Below are 23,081 nucleotides of genomic sequence, written 5' to 3' on the forward strand. Positions count from 1 at the left end.
ATCCTGCCAGGTTTTGAGATCTTCAATGATGTTACCAGTTGGGGCAAAGGAGAGGCGAGCTGCTTCGTCGAGGAGATCATGATGTTAGATCTTAATGCCGAGGAGAAGGTCATCACTATTGAAGCAACTGTGGGAGCGGTGGACGAGCCCAGTACCTGCAAGGCTTATGAGAAACCCGAGAACCCCGATGATGAAAATTGTATCACTGCTTTATTTGAATCCGATGATGTACTCGCCAACACTATCAATGAAATGAATTCTGATTTTGCTTACTTGCTTGATGTTGATTCTGATCATTCCATGCATTCTCATTCATATAACATGCCTACATTTGAAATCAATACAATAGAAATGTCAACTTTCAATCTTGGCACGGATGAAAATCCTAAACTTATACAAATTGCTCAAGAATTAACTACTGCAGAGAGGAAAGAATTTGAGAGAATAATTAAAAAATACGAAATAGTGTTTGCTTGGACATACGAAGACATGCCAGGAATCGATCAATCAATCGTAACTCACCGTATTCCAACATACCCCGATGCTAAGCCCGTAAAACAGAAACTTCGACGCATGAGGCCGGAATGGGCGGATAAGATCAGAGAATAAGTGAAGAAACAGTTAGAAGCAGGGTTCATCGAAGTAATCGACTATCCCCCTTGGGTCGCAAATGTAGTGCCCATCGCGAAGAAGGACGGCAAAGTGAGAATGTGCGTCGATTATAGAGATCTTAACAAGGCGTGCCCCAAAGATGAATTCGCATTGCCTCACATCGACGTATTAATCGACAGTGCAGCATTGAGCGTCTTGCACACAAATGTGGACGGCTTCATGGGCTACATGCAGGTTCAAATGGCAGAAAAGCACAAGGCAAAGACCTCGTTCACAACTGAGTGGGGAACATACTGCTATAGGGTAATGCCGTTTGGTTTGAAAAATGCCGGGGCAACTTATCAACGAATGGCCATGGCACTGTTCCATGATATGATACACAAAGAAGTAGAAGATTATTGTGGACGACATGATGGTCAAGTCGGAGACAAGAGAGGGGCATTTCGCGGCACTTGAAAAGTTTTTGGCCCGAATTGCAGAGTTCAAGCTAAGGTTGAACCCGAAGAAGTGCTTCTTTGGCGTTTCATCGGGGAAGATCTTTGGCTATGTGATCAGTAACAAGGGGATTGAGGTGGATCCCGACAAGGTAAAGGCCATACAGGAAATGCCAGCACCCAAGAATGAGAAAGAAGTGAGAGGATTTCTGGGGCAGGTTCAGTATATCAGTCGGTTCATAGCACAACTCACTGCGATCTGCGAGCCGATCTTTAAGCTGCTACGAAAAGATCAACCCACGGTTTGGAATGATAAGTGCCAGCAAGCATTAGAGAGTATCCGGAACTATTTGTCTAATCCACCGGTTCTGAGACCGCCTAAACTTGGAAAACCGCTTCTCCTCTATGTAGCGATCGAGGAGCGATCTATTAGGGCAATGCTGGCCCAGGAAGGGGACACTGGTGTGGAGCACGCAGTGTATTATCTGAGTAAGAAGTTCCTGGAATACGAGCTTAAGTATAACATGATCGAAAAGACGTGCGTGGCAGTAGTATGGCTAACAAAGAAACTGCGGCACTATTTTCAATCTTACAAAGTGATCATTATTTCCCGGATGGATCCCGTGAAGTATCTGTACCGAACTCCGTCTCTAACAGGGAAGCTAGCCCGATGGTTGTTGCTCTTGTCCGAATTTGACATCGAATATGTAACGAAAAAGGTTATTAAGGGGAGAGCCGTAGCGGAATTTCTGGCCAATCAGCCTCTAGATGCGGAAGAGGAAGAGATAAACTATGATTTCCCCGATGAGCACTTGAACGCAATCGAAGTTATACCGTGGAAAATGTTCTTCGATGGAGCAGTTAACTCAAATGGAGTCGGGGTAGGAGTGCTACTTATCTCACCAGAAGGAGAAAGGGTTCCAATGGCAAAGAAGTTATCCTTCCCTCTCACCAATAATATGGCCGAGTATGAAGCATGTATTTACGGGTTAGAGTCGTTAGCAGCACTGGGAGCATCATATGTTGAAATTTGGGGCGACTCAAAACTGATTATCGAACAAGCACAGGGAAACTGGGAAGTAAGGGAAGAAAGGTTGCGTCCATACCTAGACCAGTTGGAGGGATTGGCACAGAGATTCAGCGAGTGTCGTTTTTATCACATTCCTCGAGCACAGAATCAGGCAGCGGATGCTTTGGCCACTTTGGTGTCGGTATGGGATAATCCCTGGAACCTTGCCTCAAAGCCTTTGGTATTGAGGAGGTCTCACAAACCATGCTACGAAGATGTAATACTGTTGGGGGCAGATGAAAAGCCTTGGTATTTCAATATCGTAAACTTCATGAAAAGTGGAACATACCCGACAGAATCAGAACTTAAGGATCAGGCTGTGATTAGAAGGTTAGCTCAGCAGTTCGTCATCCACAACGACTTGCTTTACAAAAGGCACACCGATGGTTTACAACTGAGGTGCTTGGATGCGGGAGAAGCCCGTGGGGCAATGGAGTCAGTACACTCGGGAATTTGTGGGGCCCATATGGGAGGAGCAGTATTGGCAAAGAAAATCGTGAGGCAAGGCTTCTATTGGCTCACCATGGAAAGAGATTGTAACGAATATGCGAAGAAATGCCATGATTGTCAAATCCACGGAGATTATAATCACTTACCAGCTATGGAATTGCACATGTTAGCACCCATTTGGCCGTTTGCGGCTTGGGGCATTGATATCATCGGGGAGGTGAGGCCTAATGCATCAAACGGACACAAATTCATTGCAGTCGCCATTGATTACTTCACCAAGTGGGTAGAGGCAGAATCATTTAGCAAGTTGGGGTCTAAACAGATGAGGAAGTTCATTGAAAAGCACTTGATCACCAGGTTCGGAGTGCCTCATCATATGATCACGGATAATGGGGTCCAGTTTCAAGGAGAAGTGAAAAGTCTATTCCAAGAATACGGTATTGAGCATCATAGGTCTTCTCCATATCGCCCGCAAGCTAACGGGGCAGTAGAAGCGGCAAATAAGAACCTTAAGAGGATCCTTGTAAAGACAGTGGAGTCGCATCGGAATTGGCACGAGCAGCTTCCACTTGCTCTGTGGGCCTATCGCACCACCATTAGAACATCTACCGGGGCAATGCCATTCTCCTTAGTATATGGTGCGGAAGCCATTCTCCCAATTGAGATTGAAAAGCGATCATTGAGAATCGCAGTAGAAGCAGAGATTCCTGAGACGGAATGGGTGAAGAAGCTGATGTGATATCAAAAGCACAAGAGCATGGAACAAAGGAGCTTGGAGTTAAGGAGCCTAGTAGAAGCATGAGGGATCCATTGGAGCTGTCAATTGGACCTATGACGAAGAATCGTGCAAAGAAAGACCAACAAATGCTTAATGGACTCATCTTGAGCTTCTTTAAACAAGGAATGAATTCTAGCGAAGTCATTAAAGATGGTGTGTTTTTGTGTTGTATCCAAGCCCAAGCCCATAATAGTGATATGTAAAAAGGTTGATCATATTTTAAGAGAAGCTTTGGACTTGCATGTGTTTGGCATGTGCAAAACCCATTGGGACTCATTAAAATTAATGCTATAACCTTATAGGTTTGATTGGGCTTATTTCTAGCTAATTAAAAGGCCCAAATAATGTTAATTAGTGGGCTGAAATTGGGCTCTAAAGGACAAAAACGAATTTAATGTTTTTCCTTGTCTAATTAGGATTTCTTTTACCTTGGTGCACTAGGATTCAACTTCCTTTTTAGTTTAGGTTTAGGTTTATTTTGTAGCCTATATAAAGGCTTGTATTCTTCATTATTTTGATCAATCAGAAATCAATATTTTTATGAACAAAAGTTCTTCTTTTCCTTTGGGAATTATTTTCAATCCGGGATTGAATTCTTTATTGTGAGCTTGAGAGACCGGGTCATCATTCTTGCAATATTATCTTGATCGTGAACAAGTATTTTGGTAAGGTACTTGTGAATCGCCAAACACTCAGGTTCCAATTTAATTATTCGAAGGTGTAAGGTCAGATCTCCTTTTATTGTCTTTAATTCTTTAGGATTGGTTTGTTATCACCAATTTATGTTTGTTATTTGATTCTATTAATTCCTTAAGATAGATCGGGAAAACTTGTTGATTTGGTTATTATCTCTTTTTCATAACCAATATCACATCAGAAGCGATGTGAGCAGTTGGCATTGGTGGACGAGAAGAGGATGGATGCTCTTTACCATGTGCAGTTATATCAGAGAAGGATGGCCTGAGCCTTCAACAAAAAGGTCAAGGTCAGCCCTATCAAAGAAGGGGATATGGTGCTGAAACAGATCCGAGTGACGCACACCGACCCTAGGGGCAAGTTCAGGCCAAACTGGAAAGGGCCATTCCTCGTGAAGAAAATCCTAAGCAAAGGGGCGGTTAAGCTTACTACTATGGACGGCATGGAGTTCTCCGAACCTACCAATCTGGATAGGCTTAAGAAATACTTTTCGTAAAAAAAAAAAAAAAAAAGAAATGAAAATTCCCGATAGGTTGAAAACCCGCAAAGGGCGACCTATGCAACAATAAGGGACATCCCAATGGGTGAAAACCCGAAAGGGCACTCATTTGAAAATTCCGGGATAGTAAAAGGAGAGATGAAAAATCGCTGGGATCTGAAAACCGAAAAAGGCAGATCCTGGTAACAGTAGTTATATTTTGAGCAATTATGAGAATAATGTATAAGCGGCTAAGTATTTCTATTGTTTGTAAGTAAATAAAGGCATGAATATATTCGAAGAGGATAATTGGAATCATTACAATCTACTGAATGCATTGTATTATAAATCATGAGTTATACATTTCCTACCTCTCTCACATAAAAAGCCTACATCCTATCCACCCCTCTCCCTATATACAAGCTATACATCGGGGTAATACTAATGAGAAAACTACAAATAATAAGCCTAATAAGGAGGAAGATCCCAGAAGTCCTCAAAGTCCCTCAGATAAGGCCTCCTCAGCAACCCGACGACCCTCCTCGGCGGCAAGGCGCCCCGCGGTCTCTACTCGCTCCTCTCCTCGGCGGCAAGACGCCCCTCGGTCTCCGCTCGCATCATCCCCGACCAATGGGCATTCCTCTCCTGATAGACCTGGCCGACCCTGGCATCGGCATCCCGCAGTGACTCGCTCCGCCTCAGCTCATTTGCATGGAGATCGCTCTGTAAAAAAAATATATATATAAGAAAAAATGAAGAAGAACAGACAACAACAGAAGTCATACATACATATGTGCATACACTACACTAAAATAAAATAAGAATACTCACCAGGTGGCTGGTGCAACGCAGGCTGAGCCACTCTCTGAGATAACCAGACAACCCCACATAATCAGTGCATGTCTCCCTCAAAGTATGGAGGACATCCGGGGGATCAAACGGCACCCTCGATGTGAAAACAGGAGGAGCTATCTCAACGTCGGCATAGGCCACTCCTGTCTCATCGTAACGAACTACCGAGAAATCCCTCCCAAAGTCGGGGATAGGTACGCCTAAGTCGGGCCGCTCCGGCCGGGCGGCGCCTGAGGACTCACCCGCGTAATAGGAAGGCTCGCTCGCAGGCGTCTGGGCCCGAGTACCGTTGAAAAAGTCGGACATCCGAGCGCTCCTTAGGGAATCCTCCTGCATATAAAGATACAATAAACATCCCTAACCACCTCGTGAATAAAGAATAAAAAAGGGTCAAGCACTCACCGGCATCTCCTCTCGACCAAAAACCGCAGCAACAGCCTCCGCTGACAACACGTCTGTCCTGGGGTCCACGTCCATCGCAACCTCGGGAGCGTCCGCCGGAGTCAACAGCGTCGATAAATAGCGAGCACGGCCCCCTGCATGGTCCCACACATCTCGAGGGGCAAACTGGCGGGTCAAGTCACGATGAATGTCCGATAGAGGCAAGGTCCTCACTGCAAACATGGACACTGGGATCTCGCCGGGTGTCCAATGCGAGGCGCTAACCTCGGTGATGCCCCGGTCGCCCAAGTACCATGCCCGCGCACAGGGACCTGTAAGTACGCACTGATGCCCCTGGATGCAGGTAACGTAAGCGTAATCGGGACCAAAGTCGAGGTCATCCCATCTAAATCGAATCTGAAAAAAAGAGAAAAGAGAAGAGTCAGGTGTGATCAAGCGAAAATCCAGCATAGTTAGAAGATGTTCACCTGCCCCAAGGTCCGCGAGTCAATCCACGCTAGGAATCGCGCCACTGTCCGCCTCTCCTCGGTGCCTAAATCAAAATCACCCCACCGAGCCATAAGTGGAAGCCTAACCACCCGAGGCCTGCTCCTGCGTGTGCACGGAAGAATCCGACTCTCGTAGGCCCAAACCTGCTCGTAGGAACGAAGGTTAAAAGCAGAAATCGCGAAAGGAATAAAGAAACAAGCCAAGGATGAACGACATACCATGAGGGCAAAGGTGTAACCACCGAAATCCTTGCGCTTCCGGCAAGTCAAATCCAAAAACTTGTACAGAAAAGCTAAGCCGGCTCCTGCCCAATCATAAGACGATGCCGCATCCAAGTCACGGAAGGCCTGGATAAGACCCGCATGTACCGTCCCGCTCTGGGTGCGGAAGATCATCTCGCCCAAGGCGTATAGAAGGAAGCTGCGAATGGCCCGATCCGTGTCGTCTCGATCGTAGAAGTCCCTGCGACTCAGTAATCCGTAGGTAGTGATAAACCTCGCCGGGGTGGACTTGACCCCCGTGTAGACTCCTGGTCCAATCAGAGCAGCTAACTCATCGTGGTCAACCCGGGGACGCACCATGTCAAAGAAGAGAGGAACCGGGATACCGCTACCTCGCAACCCAGTCAACAAGGAGAAGTCGCGGGGCGAGATCGTCATCTCCCCGAATAAGAAATGGAAAGTATAGGTCGAGTCCACCCATCTCTCGCACAAAGCGCGCAGGCCGTATCGGTCGCATACCCCGTTGGCGCGAGGCAGCGTCAGGATAAAGGGCTCGAAGCCCAACTCTCGTACCCGGGCTTTGGCCGCCGGGCTAAGCATGGCGTGCCAAGCGTGGATGTCCTCCGTGGTCCCAGAAATACCTATGATCTGAAAAGAGCAGAACGGGTAAGTTTAAACCTCGCTCCTAGGCTCACGTCTAATAAAGGTTTGTTAACCTAGTTATTCTTTCGGTCATGTTTAAATCTAACCTAGAGACTCCTTGTCAATTAGGACCATCATTTTGTGAGATTTCGTTCTTAAGGTCGTTTGTACAAGATTTGATTAATTCATTATTCTTCGATGTTCCACTCTCCCACGTGTTGGCAAAGAGATTGATCCAATTTTAGCATTTAATTTGGTCATTTATGTTTTTTTACTATTCACGTTTTTACTATTCACATTTTACTATTCACTTGCACTATTCACGTTTTTACTATTCATGTGCACTATTCAATGTTTCACTATTCACATGCACTATTCACGTGCTATTCACGTTTTTACTGTTGACATGCATCGTTCGTATTTTTACTATTCACATGCATATAATTCACATTCTTTCAAAAGATAAATAAAACATTGCTTGCGTGCATAGAAATTCGCGTTTTCTAACTAAAGGTCTTCTAAATAGACTTAGAGGTCGGCATGCAAATCACGTTCAAAGCAGGACTACTAAAGCCTAGAAGTCTAGTCAAAGGATAGAAGGGTAGAAGGGTACTTACCTGGTTAATGTGGGTCCGGCTCAGATGAGAATCAGGATCCTGAAAGGGGACCACTCTAGTCAGGTTCTCGAAGCCCGCATCCATGCCCTTCGTGCCATCGTATTTATCCGAATCCATCACGAGAATGCTCAAAGTTAGAAGTTAGAGAGAGAGAGAGAAGAGAGAGAAGGTGTGGGGTTGAAATGAAACCCCACCACCTTATATAGGAAGAGGGAATGACATTCCCGTAAATAGTGAAAAAGTACGATGTGACATAAAAGTGAAAAGTAAATAATTAATTACCAGGTGCACAGACCTCCGATTCGCAGTCCGTTTCAGCCTACGCTTCTGCCAGACGGTGACCAATACCACAGAGATATAACTCCAAACGACAGCCGAAATTTTACAGAACAGTGGCACCAGTCAAAATACAGACAACAGTTGACAGAAAAATGATTTTAGTCAAAAGCGTTCCAAACAAACGGGTAAGCGCGTTCCTACCAAACGACTCAAAATGCCCGAGACTATAGCTCCAGTGAAAATACAGACGACAATATCTTAGAATTCAGAATTGCTAGAAAAAACCTTTTTGCTTTTAAGCCATCTTACCTACGGTCCACGACCGAGGTTGCTTTTGAGCCATCTTACCTACGGTCCACGACCGAGGTTGCTTGTGAGCCATCTTACCTACGGTCCGCGACCGAGGTTGCTTTTAAGCCATCTTACCTACGGTCCATGACCGAGGTTGCTTGTGAGCCATCTTACCTACGGTCCACGACCGAGGTTGCTTTTAAGCCATCTTACCTACGATCCACGATCGAGGTAGCTTTCGAGCCATCTTACCTACGGTCCACGACCCAGGTAACTGTTGAGCCATCTTACCTACGGTCCACGACCGAGGTTTCTTGTGAGCCATCTTACCTACGGTCCACGACCGAGGTTGCTTTTAAGCCATCTTACCTACGATCCACGATCGAGGTAGCTTTTGAGCCATCTTACCTACGGTCCACGACCGAGGTAACTTTTGAGCCATTTTTACCCGCGATCGATTTAGAGACTAGGGTCGCTAGAAAGAGCTGTTTACCCGCGGTCGAGTTAAGCTAGGATCCTTAAGGAAAACGTCCGCCGGCAGCCGATTCGAAGGCAAAGACGGAGGGGATCGAAGACGAAGCTGGAGCGCGCAGCGCAGAGATCAGGTATTCTTCCTCCTACTCTATATGTGTCTTTTACTTTAATATATTTCCATTGCATGTGCCGTGTTAGCAAAAAACGTTTTCAAAACACACACACCACTGTCAAAATAGAAAAGTAGGGGCAACTGTAGACACCGAGTCGGAGGACCTGTGATGAAAACCCGTGACAAAGACGGTTGAAGCGGTTGGTTCCGGAAGTTTTAAAAGCAAAAAATATATAATAAAAAATGAGAGGTCAGTAAGAGTTGCGGTCGTCGAGTGGACGGTTCGCAAGTGCTCGGCGACGTGGTGGGAGCGCCTAGTGGCAGTCGGCGCGCACCCGACGACAGTTGGACGCGCGCCCGACAGCACGGGGCGCACGCCCGACGGCCGCTGGGCGCGCACGCCCGATAACCGTTGGGCGAGCGCCCAACGACGTGGGGCGAACGCCCAACATCGTTTGGCGGACGCCCAACGGTCGTTGGGCGTGCGCCCAACATCAGTTGGGCGTGCGCCCAACATATGTTGGGCGTTCGCCCAACTGATTTTGGGCGTCCGCCCAACATTTTGTGCGTAGGCCCAAAATGTTTTGAGCGTAGCCCGACGCTCGTCGGGCTACGCCCAAAACTTTTTGGGATCCGTGCCTATAAAAGGCACGGATCCCCATGCATTTGGAGGGGAGGATTTTTGGAGAGAGCTTTCTTACTCTAGACATTTTTAGAGAGAGAAAGTGAATTTTTTTGAGAAAAATATTTTTTTCTCAAAAAGTCCGAATTTCCTAAAAGTTAAATTTTTACTAAAAAAACTGAAAACACCGGAAAATCACGATTCGCGGAATCAACCGACTTCGACTGTCAGATACCGATCTTGAGGTATTATCCGAGGACTAGACTCGTTTTATTTTATTTAATTTATTTCCTTTATTTATTTATTTTTATGTTATAATTTTATTTATTTAGTTATTTATTTATTTATCACGTTTTACTTAATTTTTCGTATTTATTTAATTTTCGTCTCGTATTAAATAAACGTTTGGTTTTATTTTAAAATAAAAACCTCGTTTTAATATCCCAATACGAACTGTGATCCGATTCAAAGGTAGTTCGGGATTAAAAAAAACGTTGCAATTATAAGTTTTGAAAATATTTCTAAATAACGTTTTAAAATAAAACATCATTTTAGGAGTCCCCGTTATAGACTATGATCCAATTTTGGTAGTTCGGGGACCCAAAATGATAGAATAGATCTAATCTAAAGCTTTTGAATAAATCTGGAAACTGTTGGACTAACTCTGTAATTTTCTATTTTCTGGCACTAAAGGTTGTTTACCGACGGATTTTCCGTCGGTAAAGCTGTTGAAATGTAAAAAATGCCGTTTTGGTCCTTCTTTCTCAACTTTTAGACTTTTGGTCCTTGTATATATATGTGTATAATTATGTAATGTATTTATGAAAATTATTTTGGGTTATATAACTATTAATTACATATTATTTATCTATCTACTTTATATTTTAAATTTAATTTACATCAATTTAGTTTTGCAAAGTAACATATTTGTACATATATATAGTAACATATTTGTACATATATATATATTAGCCTTTATTTAGGGTGGGGGTTATTTTCTATATATTTATTATGTAAAACTATTTTGGGATGAATTTAACTTTCTTATTTATGGGTTTTATTCTCTATTTTTACATTGTTTCTTACATCAAAATCAAAGTGTATTTTAATTAGTATTATCTCTATTTTCACTTATATATATGTACTATTATTTTGTTTCTTACCATATATTTAACCTACATATATTATTACTATTTTTACCATTCTTGTATATATGTATAAATATGTATATTTATTTTCCTTTTAGGTTTTCTATATGTACATATTCTATAAATATATTTGGGTTGATTTAGACTAAATTTCTTAATTGTTGTGATTAGAGGTTAATTGAGTGAAGAAAGGGAAAACAAAACCACAAAAAGAGAGTTTAATTTGCTTATTTAAACTAAAAGTTTTTCTAGATATTCCTAAAGGCTTTTTCTATCATTTCAAACGATCTTCTTAAACATCACGTTTTAAAACCTTAATTCATTCCAACGACGGATTAAGCGAACCTTGTAATTAAAATCGTTTCTTTTCATTGTAAATAATGAAGTTTTGAATCGTTTTCCTAACTAAACAGTTTTATACAAAATGAATGAACTTGTATGCTTAATCACGTTTTTGGTTAAAACTTCTTGTTCAAACATTTTCAAACGCTCGAGTCGTTCCAACGGCGATTCAAGTCGATGTCATGTAAATTAACGAGGTTTTGAAACGTACCTAAATCATTCCAACGACGATTAAGGTATGAACCGTGTAAATAAACTCGTTTTTCGGGGAGTGAGATTAGCTTAGAGTTAGTGTATAGTCTAAAGCATAAAATCACACTGTGAATAAATCAATTCTCTCTTCTCCCCCTCTCTCTCCTGTATACTTTACATTTATGCAAAATGGGTGATTCTTTACTAAAATGGCTTTCAATAACATGCTCAAAACGGTTTTCAAAGCGAGAAAGAAAAGGTTTCAAATGACTTTTAAACTTAAAGAAATATGCGATTAGTCCGTTATCGCCTAACACGCTGAGTAGGAGGCCGGTGGTTCATAACCGGGCGATGTCGGGGTGCCTAGTAACCTTTCTCCGGAAAGGAGCTAGCCTTCTCGGCTCGTACCTAAGTTTCCCGAACCCTCACCGGTCTCTCGCAAGGGATCGGTGTTCATTTTCCCATTCGTGGGTGGCGACTCTTCCATACTCCGAGCTCCGGTCCTGCCGAGCAGCTTGATTCCACGATTGGTTGCTTTCGGTGCCAATCACCACTTACGTCGCCATGAGGTGTCCACCCCCCGGTCCGCCCGGGCGAGGCCGTTCGGCACCTTGTCTAATAATAGGCTTCCAAAATACTTTTGGGGAGAAGCTGTTAACACAGTGTGCTATATTCTTAACAGGGCTCTTGTTAGACCTATACTAAAGAAAACCCCCTATGAACTTTGGAAAGGACGAAAGCCCAACATTGGATACTTTCGTGCCTTTGGCTGTAAATGTTTTATTTTAAACACCAAAGATAGCCTAGCTAAGTTTGACTCAAAAGCTGATGAAGCTATTTTTTTAGGCTACTCAACAAACAGTAAAGCATACAGAGTTTTCAATAAACGAACTCAAGTTTTAGAAGAGTCAGTACATGTTGAGTTCGACGAAACTAACCCTGCAGGAAGATATCTGCCGCTGACCGAGGATGATCCACACTCAGTACCCGCTGATCAAGATACAGCCGCTGAGTTATTCCCTCAAGGGCTGACCCAAGGTAAAAGTGAACCTCAAATTGTTTTCACTGACCAATCTATACCTGCAGAGACTGTTGAAACATAGACAGCACAAGACGTCAATCTACCAAAGGAGATAAGGATACCAAGAGGACACTCAGAGAGTGCCATTCTTGATGCCGCTGAGAATACCTTGATGACAAAAAATCAACTTAGGAGATACCTCAGCAACGTAGCCTTCGTCTCAGTTCAGGAACCTAAGAACTTCGCTGATGCTGAGGAAGACGAATTCTGGATGAGCGTAATGCAAGAGGAACTTGACCAATTCAGAAGAAACGATGTATGGGAGTTAGTGCCACATCCAAGGAGTCAGAAGACCATTGGAACAAGATGGGTCTTCCGCAACAAACTGGATGAGCAAGGAAATGTAGTCAAGAACAAGGCAAGGCTTGTAGCTCAGGGCTACAATCAGCAAGAAGGTATTGACTATGGTGAGACCTTTGCCCCAGTGGCAAGGCTAGAGGCTATTAGAATTTTATGCGCTTATGCAAGTTATATGAACTTTAAACTGTTTCAAATGGATGTTAAGAGTGCATTCCTTAATAGAGTTATAAACGAGGAAGTTTATGTTAATCAACCTCCAGGGTTTGAGGATCCTAAGTTCCCAAACCACGTTTATAAACTCAACAAGGCTCTGTACGGCCTCAAACAAGCACCACGTGCTTGGTATGAGAGGCTGACCAGTTTCCTGCTGACTAGAAACTATGTCAGAGGCAAAGCTGATACAACCTTATTCATTAAGAGAAAGGGTAAAGATACCCTGATGGCTCAAATATATGTTGATGATATTATTTTCGGTGCTACTAATGAGTCAATGTGCAAGGAATTTAGCAAGCAAATGCAGACTGAGTTTGAAATGTCGATGATGGGAGAACTTAACTTCTTCCTTGGACTTCAAATCAAACAAGGAAAAAATGGCATCTTCATCAGTCAAGCTAAATATGCCAATGAGATATTGAAGAATTATGATCTTGAAAATTGCAAGCCAATATCCACTTCTATGGGCACTGACACTGTCCTCTGCACTGACGAGAATGGTAAGTCGGTAGACAGCAAATTGTATCGACGTATGATAGGCTCTCTACTTTACTTAACAGCAAGTAGACCGGACATTCAGTTCTCAGTATGCTACTGTGCTAGATATCAATCTAACCCTAAGGAATCGCATTACATAGTTGTAAAAAGAATCCTTAGATATTTGCAAAGCTCAGTGAACGCAGGTTTATAGTATCCCAACACTCATGGCTTTACACTCGTTGGATACACTGACGCTGACTATGGACGAGATAAGCTAGAACGGAAAAGCACCTCTGGAGGATGTCTTTCTTAGGAAGCTGTCTTGTATCCTGGTTCAGCAAGAAGCAGGCGTCAGTAGCCTTGTCTACCACTGAAGCTGAGTATATTGCTGCTGGACACTGTGTTGCTCAAGTCTTATGGATTAAGCAACAGTTTGAAGACTATGGTGTTCAAACAAAGACAATTGAGGTCAAATGTGACAGCAAAAGTGCAACTGATCTATCCAAGAACCCAATTCAACACAGCAGGATGAAGCATGTCAGTATAAGACACACTTCATTAGAGACCATATACTCAATGGTGAGATAAAGCTGACCTACGTCCCAACGGATGAGCAGCTTGCGGATATCTTCACAAAGCCACTGGCTCGTGAACAGTTCAGCATACTGAGAGAAGCCATTGGTATGTTTAATCCTCTTCAGTAAATTCCAGCTCTTAATATAGAATCATGCTGAGTGAATTAACATACTGAATGATCCATTGTTTGCTAAGTGAATAAATGTATGCTGAGTGTTTAATGCTAAATGAATAAATATCACATACTGAGCAAACATTGGCACCGAGTAGTTATCTCAAACTGAGAAATCATCCGTATGTATAAAACTGACCACTCAGAATATAAAACGCTTAGTATTCTAAACGCTGAGTATAAGATCCGTTGCATTTAATGCTAGAGCACGCGAATAGCCACCTAGGATGACGTATGCGCCGAATGTGTCATAAAAGCCAGTATCATTGTCGGTTGACAATCCCAAGGCAAAACTGACATATGGATTCGATAAGATCCACTTTTCACCGCTATAAATAATGGGCAAATCCCCATTGTTATCTCTTTACACTTACCGAATTTTCTGGCATAAGCATTCTCTCTCTAAAAACTCTCAAAACTTCCCAATCTTTCTCTGAAACTATGACTAAGGTTTCCATTAACATCTCCGGTGCCGGTCATCCTAAGACCAGTTCCGATGAACCTTCCAGGCAAACTACTTCGCTTGAAGCTACAAAGGTCACTACGCCGAGCAAAGGCAAAGCTGGCCAAGCCACCTCCTCTAAGGGAAAGCCGACCAAGGTCAGAACCTACACCAAAGTCTTCACAGACGTTAGAGAGTGGAAAATAGACTTCTCACGATGGTTCTCTGAGGCCTTCGTAACAACCGAGCAACCATTCTGTGAATGGATATCGAAGAATGGCTGGACCGAGCTGTTCTCCATTAGAGATCCCACTTACCCTGACCTAGTAAGGGAATTCTACCACAACTTACGAGTTTCTAACGATAACCAGGACTACCTAGTAACCGTGGTAAAGGAGAAAACAATCTTCATCAACCCTACCTACCTTGCTAATTTGCTTAAATTGAAAAATGAGGGAACAAAGATGAGGAGAGCTGGTGATCATGAAGGAACTGGGTATGTTGCCACCTTCTGCAAACCCCCTGGCCATTCTAGAGAAATCTCAAGTTCATCAATGGGCCAGCACCAAAAGATGGCACACTATCTGCTGACCAATTACATCTACCCCAAGATTAATTGCACTAGCTCAGCGACAAATTTCGAGCAATGCTTCATATGGCATATGCTGACCTACAAGCCCATCAATATGCCAGTTTTCTTAATTGATGGCTTCTAGAGGAGCACTGGAACTCTTAGGCTGGGCTCACTCATAACCAGAATCCTCAAAGACCATCAGGTTGACCTGTTCGAGGAAACTGAGGCCCAAGGCTCTGAGATCACAGCTGCTGCGCTGCGTGCCTTGAAATATGACCAACCAATAAAGAAAGGCAAACATGCTGATGAGGCTGATGAGGAGATAAATGTCCCAAAGAAGGGGAAAAAGACAAAGGCTCCAGCTGCCTGAAAGAGGAAAGCTGTTGGGACTCCTTCAAAGAAGGCTGAGCCTTAGGCCAAGAAGCCTAAGTAAGCTGCTCAAAAAGGTCAGGAGAGACCTAAGTCAGCTGAGAAGAGAAGCAGGCAAGATGAGCCTGATACAGAGGAAAGACTGGGTGCTGAGCAACCTCTGAAGAAGAAGAAGTCTTCAGAGCTGACCCCAATTGATGCTATCCCCACTGACATCATTGTTCCTGGTGATTCACACTTCACACAGTGTCAAGGAACTGAAGCTGAGCATCAAGAAGATGATGTGGAACTGGATGATCACTTCATCACTCAGGTGGAAGAAGAATTAGATAACTCAGATCAGGATGATGAGGAAGAAGAAGAAGAAGAAAGCGGTCAGGATGACGCTGAGGAGACAGCTAGTGAAGAAGAAGCTGCTGACCCAACTAATACTAAGTTGGGTGCAGATAAAGAACAAGAACAAGCTAATCAGCTTAATGCTGATCAAGAAGAGACTTCTCCTTCTCACTCAGGAGAGTCTATCCAAGCTGACACTCCTCCTCGCAGAAGAAGATTAGTAAAGGCAAGTCAGAAAACAGTCATCGATCTCCCTGTTCAAAAGCCGACTAAAGATCCTTCTTCTCTGAAGCTGAAGTTTTTCAGTAAGCAAACCCCTTCTTCTCAACAAGCTTCTCTTGAAAAGCAAGCCTCTGTTTCTTCACCAAAGGAACAAGCCGACTTGAATGCTTCCGCTAACTCAACAAGCCAGATCGAGCAAGTTCTCGTTAATGCTGTTGCTCCAAGCACTGTGCTGACTCAGAACATTCCTACCCCAGTCAGCACTGACAGTATGAGGATTACTATTTCACCGACCATCACTACTGCCGATCAATCCTCTCTTCCAGAAAATCAAGTACAGCTTGGAAACACACTTCCAGTCACTGACCCTATCATAACTCTGACTCCTCGACAAACTGGTCATACTGAGGAAACTAGGCAACATGATGATGAATCCCTCAACTATCTGCATGCCACCGAGTCTGGTAGAAAACTCATCAACTCGGTGCAGTCATTAATTAAGGACATTCATCAATCTGCTCAACCTACTGTTGGGTCTAGTAACAATGCATCAACTCAGCTGTCCCAGGTCACTCAACTCTTAAATGAGGTTAAAGGACTGAAGGATCTGCTAAGTGATATGATTTCAATTCAATCACATCAGCCCAAGCAGGACTCAATAACCAAGCTGGCTGAGCTCCAGCTGACAACTGTTCAACATCTTAACACTCTTCAAGGCCAATTCCAGACCTTGTCAGCTGCGAATACTCAGTATACCACTTCTGATGAAGTTAAGATGCTTTTTGCCCAGCTTCACACTGAGCAAATCAAGACCAACAATCAGCTGGCCTCCTACTCTCAATGCTCGGTGGAGCAAATAAGCGAAGCAGTTCGTCTGCTGAACTTAAATAAACAAGAGATGGACACTGACCAGATGAAGCAGAATGAGATTCTGGTCACTACCCAAAGGACCTTCACACATGTGCGTCATAATAATATCCAGCGCCAATACTATGACTCAGCACTGCTCAAGACCTTTCATCAAGTCTTTGCTGCGTTGTCAGATACAATTACCTGGGTAGGTAAGTCTCAAGCCTACATCCTGAGCCTGCTCAGCGCTGCTGAAATCGGCATACCAAAAGAGGTCTTGAATGAAGGCGTTATTGTCTTTGACGGCATTAATGAAAGTGCCGACAAACTTAAGGAGCTGTCCGCCGTGCTAACCGCCGCTGTCTTAACCGACTCTTTTAGAATTCCTGCTCCTCCCGATGCTGACAAAACGGGGGAGAAAGAACAAGCTAGAACTCAGCACGAGGCTCCTAGAAGCAGTCAGTCTAGGCAAAAGAAAAAGAAGTAGAAATAGGCTAGCTCAGTTTTTGTTTAAATTAGTCTGTAGTCTATATGTTCTTTTTATGCTCATCCTTTTCTATGTATGCTGACTACTTCACTTTAATACAATACTTGCATCCTTTATCCTAACTTGAGTTATTTCATATGATGCCGAGTATTATGTTATTATGTATCTTCAACTAAATCAACTGTGTTTACTGTCTATAATACTTGTTGATTGTATCCCATGCTGATCAAATGTTTGACATTGTCCTATATGCTTACAAAACATTGTCTCATAAAAACCATTGAACAAAATATTTACTCAGCGCTCTCTGAATGATAAACCTTCCACTTAAAACTGAGTAAAATAAAATATGTTCCATGAGCTGACCTATATCCGAAAACTGACCTCAGACCTACTCGATTAAACCTTAGAATGTTTAGAGTTAAAAACTAAGTCAGTAGCTCAACCCTGACGGGGGAGTTTGCTAAGCAATAATAGGTCAACTATCATTGGGGGAGCTCAACACTGAGTTCCTCGCTGAATAGTTTTGCCAACATCAAAATGGGGGAGTTTGTTAAAACACCTTTCCACATGATTTTGATTTGACAAAATTGTTTAAGTAAAATTAAATATAATCTAAACACACTAAGTTTAAATGCTTTGATTTGTTATACTAATGTGTTTGTTCAATGTTGAGTTAAAATTGTTTATAAGACATAAAGAATAAAAAGCCCAAGACCCATACGGAAGTCAAGGCCCAAGTCAAACAGATCAAGACAACTCGGCCCGCGTGTGCAAAACGCTGTCGTTACGATCAAAACGCAACTCAGCAAGAGAAGGATCCAGAAGACCTTCGTTGAACAACTTCGGAGTGAAGCCGCTGAGTTGAATCGACAAAGAGTACAAGACAGCAGCTGAGCAAGAACAACCTCCAGACAAAGTGTTTCCACTTTGGGTAAAGTTCAGAAGACACAGAACGCTGTCTAGTTGACCTTACCGTAAATGGAGAGACATTCTATCGAGCTGACTAAAAGCTGCTCAACACTGACCGAGGACAGAAGATATTCAAATCTGATTGGCCGAGAGCTCTGAGCAAAACTGAGTGACAACGACAGGAAGCCGTTTCCCTCCAACGGTTATTTCAAAATTCAAAATGACCGATGTCTCTATAAATAGAGCCCTTCAGTTACTTCATTCTACACAGAACATTATCAAGCCATTACGCTGACCAAAATTCTGCTCAAGTTCTGTGAAGAAAAGCAAAGCAAATTCTTACACCAAATTCTATATCATTTGTGTAAAAGTCTAGAGTGATTATACAATCATCTAAAGTGTCTTAGCAATTGTTGTTTAGGACAAATCTTTATCATTTCTAGAGATTAGAAAGGAGAGGCTGAGTACTCGGTTATAGTACTCAGCGAGAGATTAGGAGTGAGTAGAGGTATAGAGGAAGGTACTCTTGTTATACTCAGCTTCTAAGTTGTAAAAGGTTTGATGCTCTACCGTTAAAGAGCTCAGTAGAGAATTCGAAATCTCGGAACGTGTTCCGGGGACAGGACGTAGGCTTGGAGGCCGAACCTGGATAAATCTGCTGAGTAACATCTTTCTAACCTTAAACTTCTTCATATATATATTGCTTGCTTAAACAAAACTGACCAAGTAAAGAGGTCACGCTGAGTTGTGTGCATTAAGTATCTGAGTTCAGGAATAGACTCAAGTGCTATCTCCTGACTCAAAGAAAGAAACTGACTTAGTCACCAGTTGACTAAGCTAGTGTCTTATTGACTCAGCGCGCTGTGTAATCCTTTTCAAAGAAAAAGAAGTCAGCCTTAACGTACTTAAATTTTAAACAGTTCCTATCCCCCCCTTGGAACTAACTTGTTACGTTATAAGGGACCAATAATCTTTTCATTTCCGCCTCCGTCTCCTCACACTATTTTTATTTAATGACTAAAAGGAGGTTTTTAATGTTTATGCATATAAAAATTGTATTATTTCATTTGCTAAATATATTATTATTTTATTTGATATTATTTCGCTCCCGAATATAATAAACTGAGCTTGTCCATGAATATGCTTAACGAGTTGCTTGCGAGCAAAGCTCGTGAACAAAATAAAAGAGTTGTTCATGGACAAAAAAACGAATTACTCGCAAGCAATCTCATAAACAAAATAAAACAAGCAACTCGTGAATAAGATAAACGAGCTGTCTCGTGAGCAAACGAGCGAACTCAAGCACAATGATTGTAAGCTTAATGATTGTTTATAAAGATTGTAATCTTAATGTTTGTTTATAAATAAAGGAAAACTTAAAGAAATAAAAAAAACCTAAGGATTTACAAATTGAGTTTCCAATCCTAAGGATTTACAAATTGTTTTAGTTAGTAACGTTTTATTTTAGTGATGTTTTAGTTCAGCAATGTTTCATTTTAATGATGTTTGAGTTCAGTAATGTTTGAGTTCAGATGTTTTAGTTTAGTAATGTTTCAGTTTAGTAATGTTTCAGTTCAGTGATGTTTCAGTTCACTAATGTTTTAGTTCAGTAATGTTTTAGTTCAGTAATGTTTTAGTTCAGTAATATTTGATTTTAGTAATGTTTTAGTTGAGTGATGTTTCAGTTTAGTAATATTTCAGCTTAGTAAGGTTTCAGTTCAGTAATATTTAAGTTGAGATGTTTCAGTTCAGTAATGTTTCAGTTTAGCAATGTTTCAGTTTAGCAATGTTTGAGTTCATTAATGTTTCTGTTTAGTGATATTTCAGTTCACTAATATTTCGATTTAGTAATGTTTTAGTTGAATGATGTTTCGGTTTAGTAATGTTTCGGTTTAGTGATGTTTTAGTTCACTAATGTTTCAGTTCAGTAACTTTTTAGTTCAGTAATGTTTTAGTTCAGTGATGTTTCAGTTTAGCAATGTTTCAGTTCAGTAATTTTTCATTTTAGTGATGTTCCAGTTTAGTAATGTTTCAGCTCAGTGATGATTCAGTTCAGTAATGTTTCACTTCAGTAATGTCTCGGTTGAGTAATATTTCGGTTCAGTGATGTTTCAGTTCAGTGATGTGCCAGTTCAATAATGTTTCAATTCAGTAATGTTTCAATTTAGTAATATTTTAGCCTAATAATGTTTAGTTCAATAAGATTTCAGTTTATTAATATTTCAGTTTAGTAATGTTTCCATTTAGTAATATTTCACTTTAGTAATGTTTTCGTTTAGTGATGTTTTAGATTAGTAATGTTTCAGTTTAGTAATATTTGGGTTCAGTAATGTTTCAGTTTAGTGATGATTCAGTTCCGTAATATTTCAGTTTAGTGATGCTTTATTTAGTAATGTTTCAGTTTAGTGATGTTTCAATTCACTGATGTTTCAATTCACTGATATTTCAGTTCAGTGATATTTCAGTTCAGTGATGTTTCAGTTTTGTAATATTTTAGTTTAGTGACGTTTAAGTTCAATAATGTTTCAGTTCAGTAATGTTAAAGTTGAGTGATGTTTCAGTTTAGTAATGTTTCATTTCAGTGATGTTTCAGTTTAGTAATGTTTTAGTTTAGTAATGTTTCAGTTCAGTAATGTTCTAGTTTAGTGATGTTTCAGTTTAGTAATATTTCAGTTCAGTGATGTTTCAGTGTAGTAATATTTCACTTCAGCGACGTTTCAGTTAAGTAATGTTTCAGTTGAGTGATGTATCAGTTTAGTAATGTTTTAGTTCCGTGATGTTTCAGTTCACTAATGTTTCAGTTCACTAATATTCTAGTTCAGTAATGTTTCAGTTCAGTAATGTTTGAGTTTAGTAATGTTTCAGTTGAGTGATGTTTCAGTTCAGTAATGTTTCAGTTTAGCAATATTTGAGTTTAGTAATGTTTGAGTTTTTTAATGTTTCTGTTTAGTTATTTTTCAGTTCAGTAATGTTTCAGTTACAAATGTTTCAGTTTAGTAATGTTTAAGTTGAATGATGTTTCAGTTTAGTAATGTTTCAATTCAGTGATGTTTCAGTTTAGTAATATTTTAGTTCAGTAATTTTTTAGTTCAGTAATGTTTTAGTTCACTGATTTTCAGTTTAGTAATATTTCAGTTTAGTGATATTTCAGTTCAGTAATGTTTCAGTTCAGTAATGTTCAAGTTAAGTAATGTTTCAATTGAGTGATGTTTCAGCTTAGTAATGTTTTAGTTCAGTGATGTTTCAGTTCAGTAATGTTTGAGTTAAGTAATTATTTAGTATTAAACTGAAATATCACTGGACTAAAACATCACTCAACTCAAACATTACTTAACTGAAACATTACTAAACTGAAACATTACCGAACTGAAATATTACTGAACTGAAATATCACTGAACTGAAATATTACTCAACTAAAACATTACTTAACTGAAATATTACTAAACTGAAACATTACTAAACTGAAATATTACTGAACTGAAACATCACTGAACTAAAATATTACTCAACTGAAACATTACTAAACTGAAACATTATTAAACTGAAATATTACAAAACTGAAATATCACTGAACTGAAACATCACTCAAGTGAAATATCACTCATCTAAAACATCACTAAACTGAAATATTACGAACTGAAATATCACTGAACTGAAACATCACTAAACTGAAAGATTACTTAACTAAAACATCACTCAACTGAAATATCATTGAATTGAAATATTACTGAACTGATACATTACTAAACTAGAATATTACTGAATTGGAATATTACTGAACTGAAACACCACTAAACTAAAATATCACTGAACTAAAATATTACTAAACTAAAAAATTACTCAACTAAAACATCACTAAACTGTAATATTACTGAACTGAAATATCACTGAACTAAAACATCATTGAACTGAAATATCACTGATCTGAAATATTATTAAACTAAAATATTACTGAACGGAAACATTACTGAACTTAAACATCACTGAACTAAAACATAACTAAACCGAAACATCACTAAAGTGGAACATCACTAAACTTAAACATTACTGAATTGAAATATTAATCAACTGAAACATTACTGAACCAAAACATCACTCAACTGAAATATTACTGAACTAGAACATCACTCAACTGAAACATTGCTTAACTAAAACATTACTAAACTGAAACATTACTAAATCGAAACATCGCTCAACTGAAACATTACTGAACTGATACATTACTAAACTGATACATTACTAAACTGAAACATCACTGAACTGAAATATTACTAAACCGAAACATCATTAAAGTTAAACATCACTGAACTAAAATATCACTAAACTAAATATCACTCAACTGAAACATCACTGATCCGAAACATCACTGATCCGAAACATCACTGAACTGAAACATTACTAAACTGAAATATTACTGAACTGAAATGTTAAATATTTTTACAAAGTTAATGATTTTTTTTATGTGAAAATATAACTTTCATAAATAAAGTTTTACTTTACGTAAAAATTAGTTTTTCACAAATTTAATAATTTTTTTTGTAAACATATAATAACCTTACATAAATTAAGTCACACTTTACGTAAATTATATCAAGTAAATTTTAGTTTAGTAATGTTTCAATCCAGTGATGTTTGAGTTCCGTAATGTTTCAGTTCAGTGATGTTTCAGTGCAGTAATATTTTAGTTTAGTGACATTTTAGTTTAATGATTTTTCAGTTGAGTGATGTTCCAGTTTAGTGATTTTTCGGTTCAATGATGTTTTAGTTCAGTAATGTTTCAGTTTAGTAATGTTTAAGTTCAGTGATGTTTAAGTTCAGTAATATTTCAGTTCGGTGATGTTTTAGTTCAGTAATGTTTCAATTCAGT

Source organism: Euphorbia lathyris, chromosome 2 (assembly GCF_963576675.1).
Source record: "Euphorbia lathyris chromosome 2, ddEupLath1.1, whole genome shotgun sequence".
Classification (NCBI taxonomy): Eukaryota; Viridiplantae; Streptophyta; class Magnoliopsida; order Malpighiales; family Euphorbiaceae; genus Euphorbia; species Euphorbia lathyris.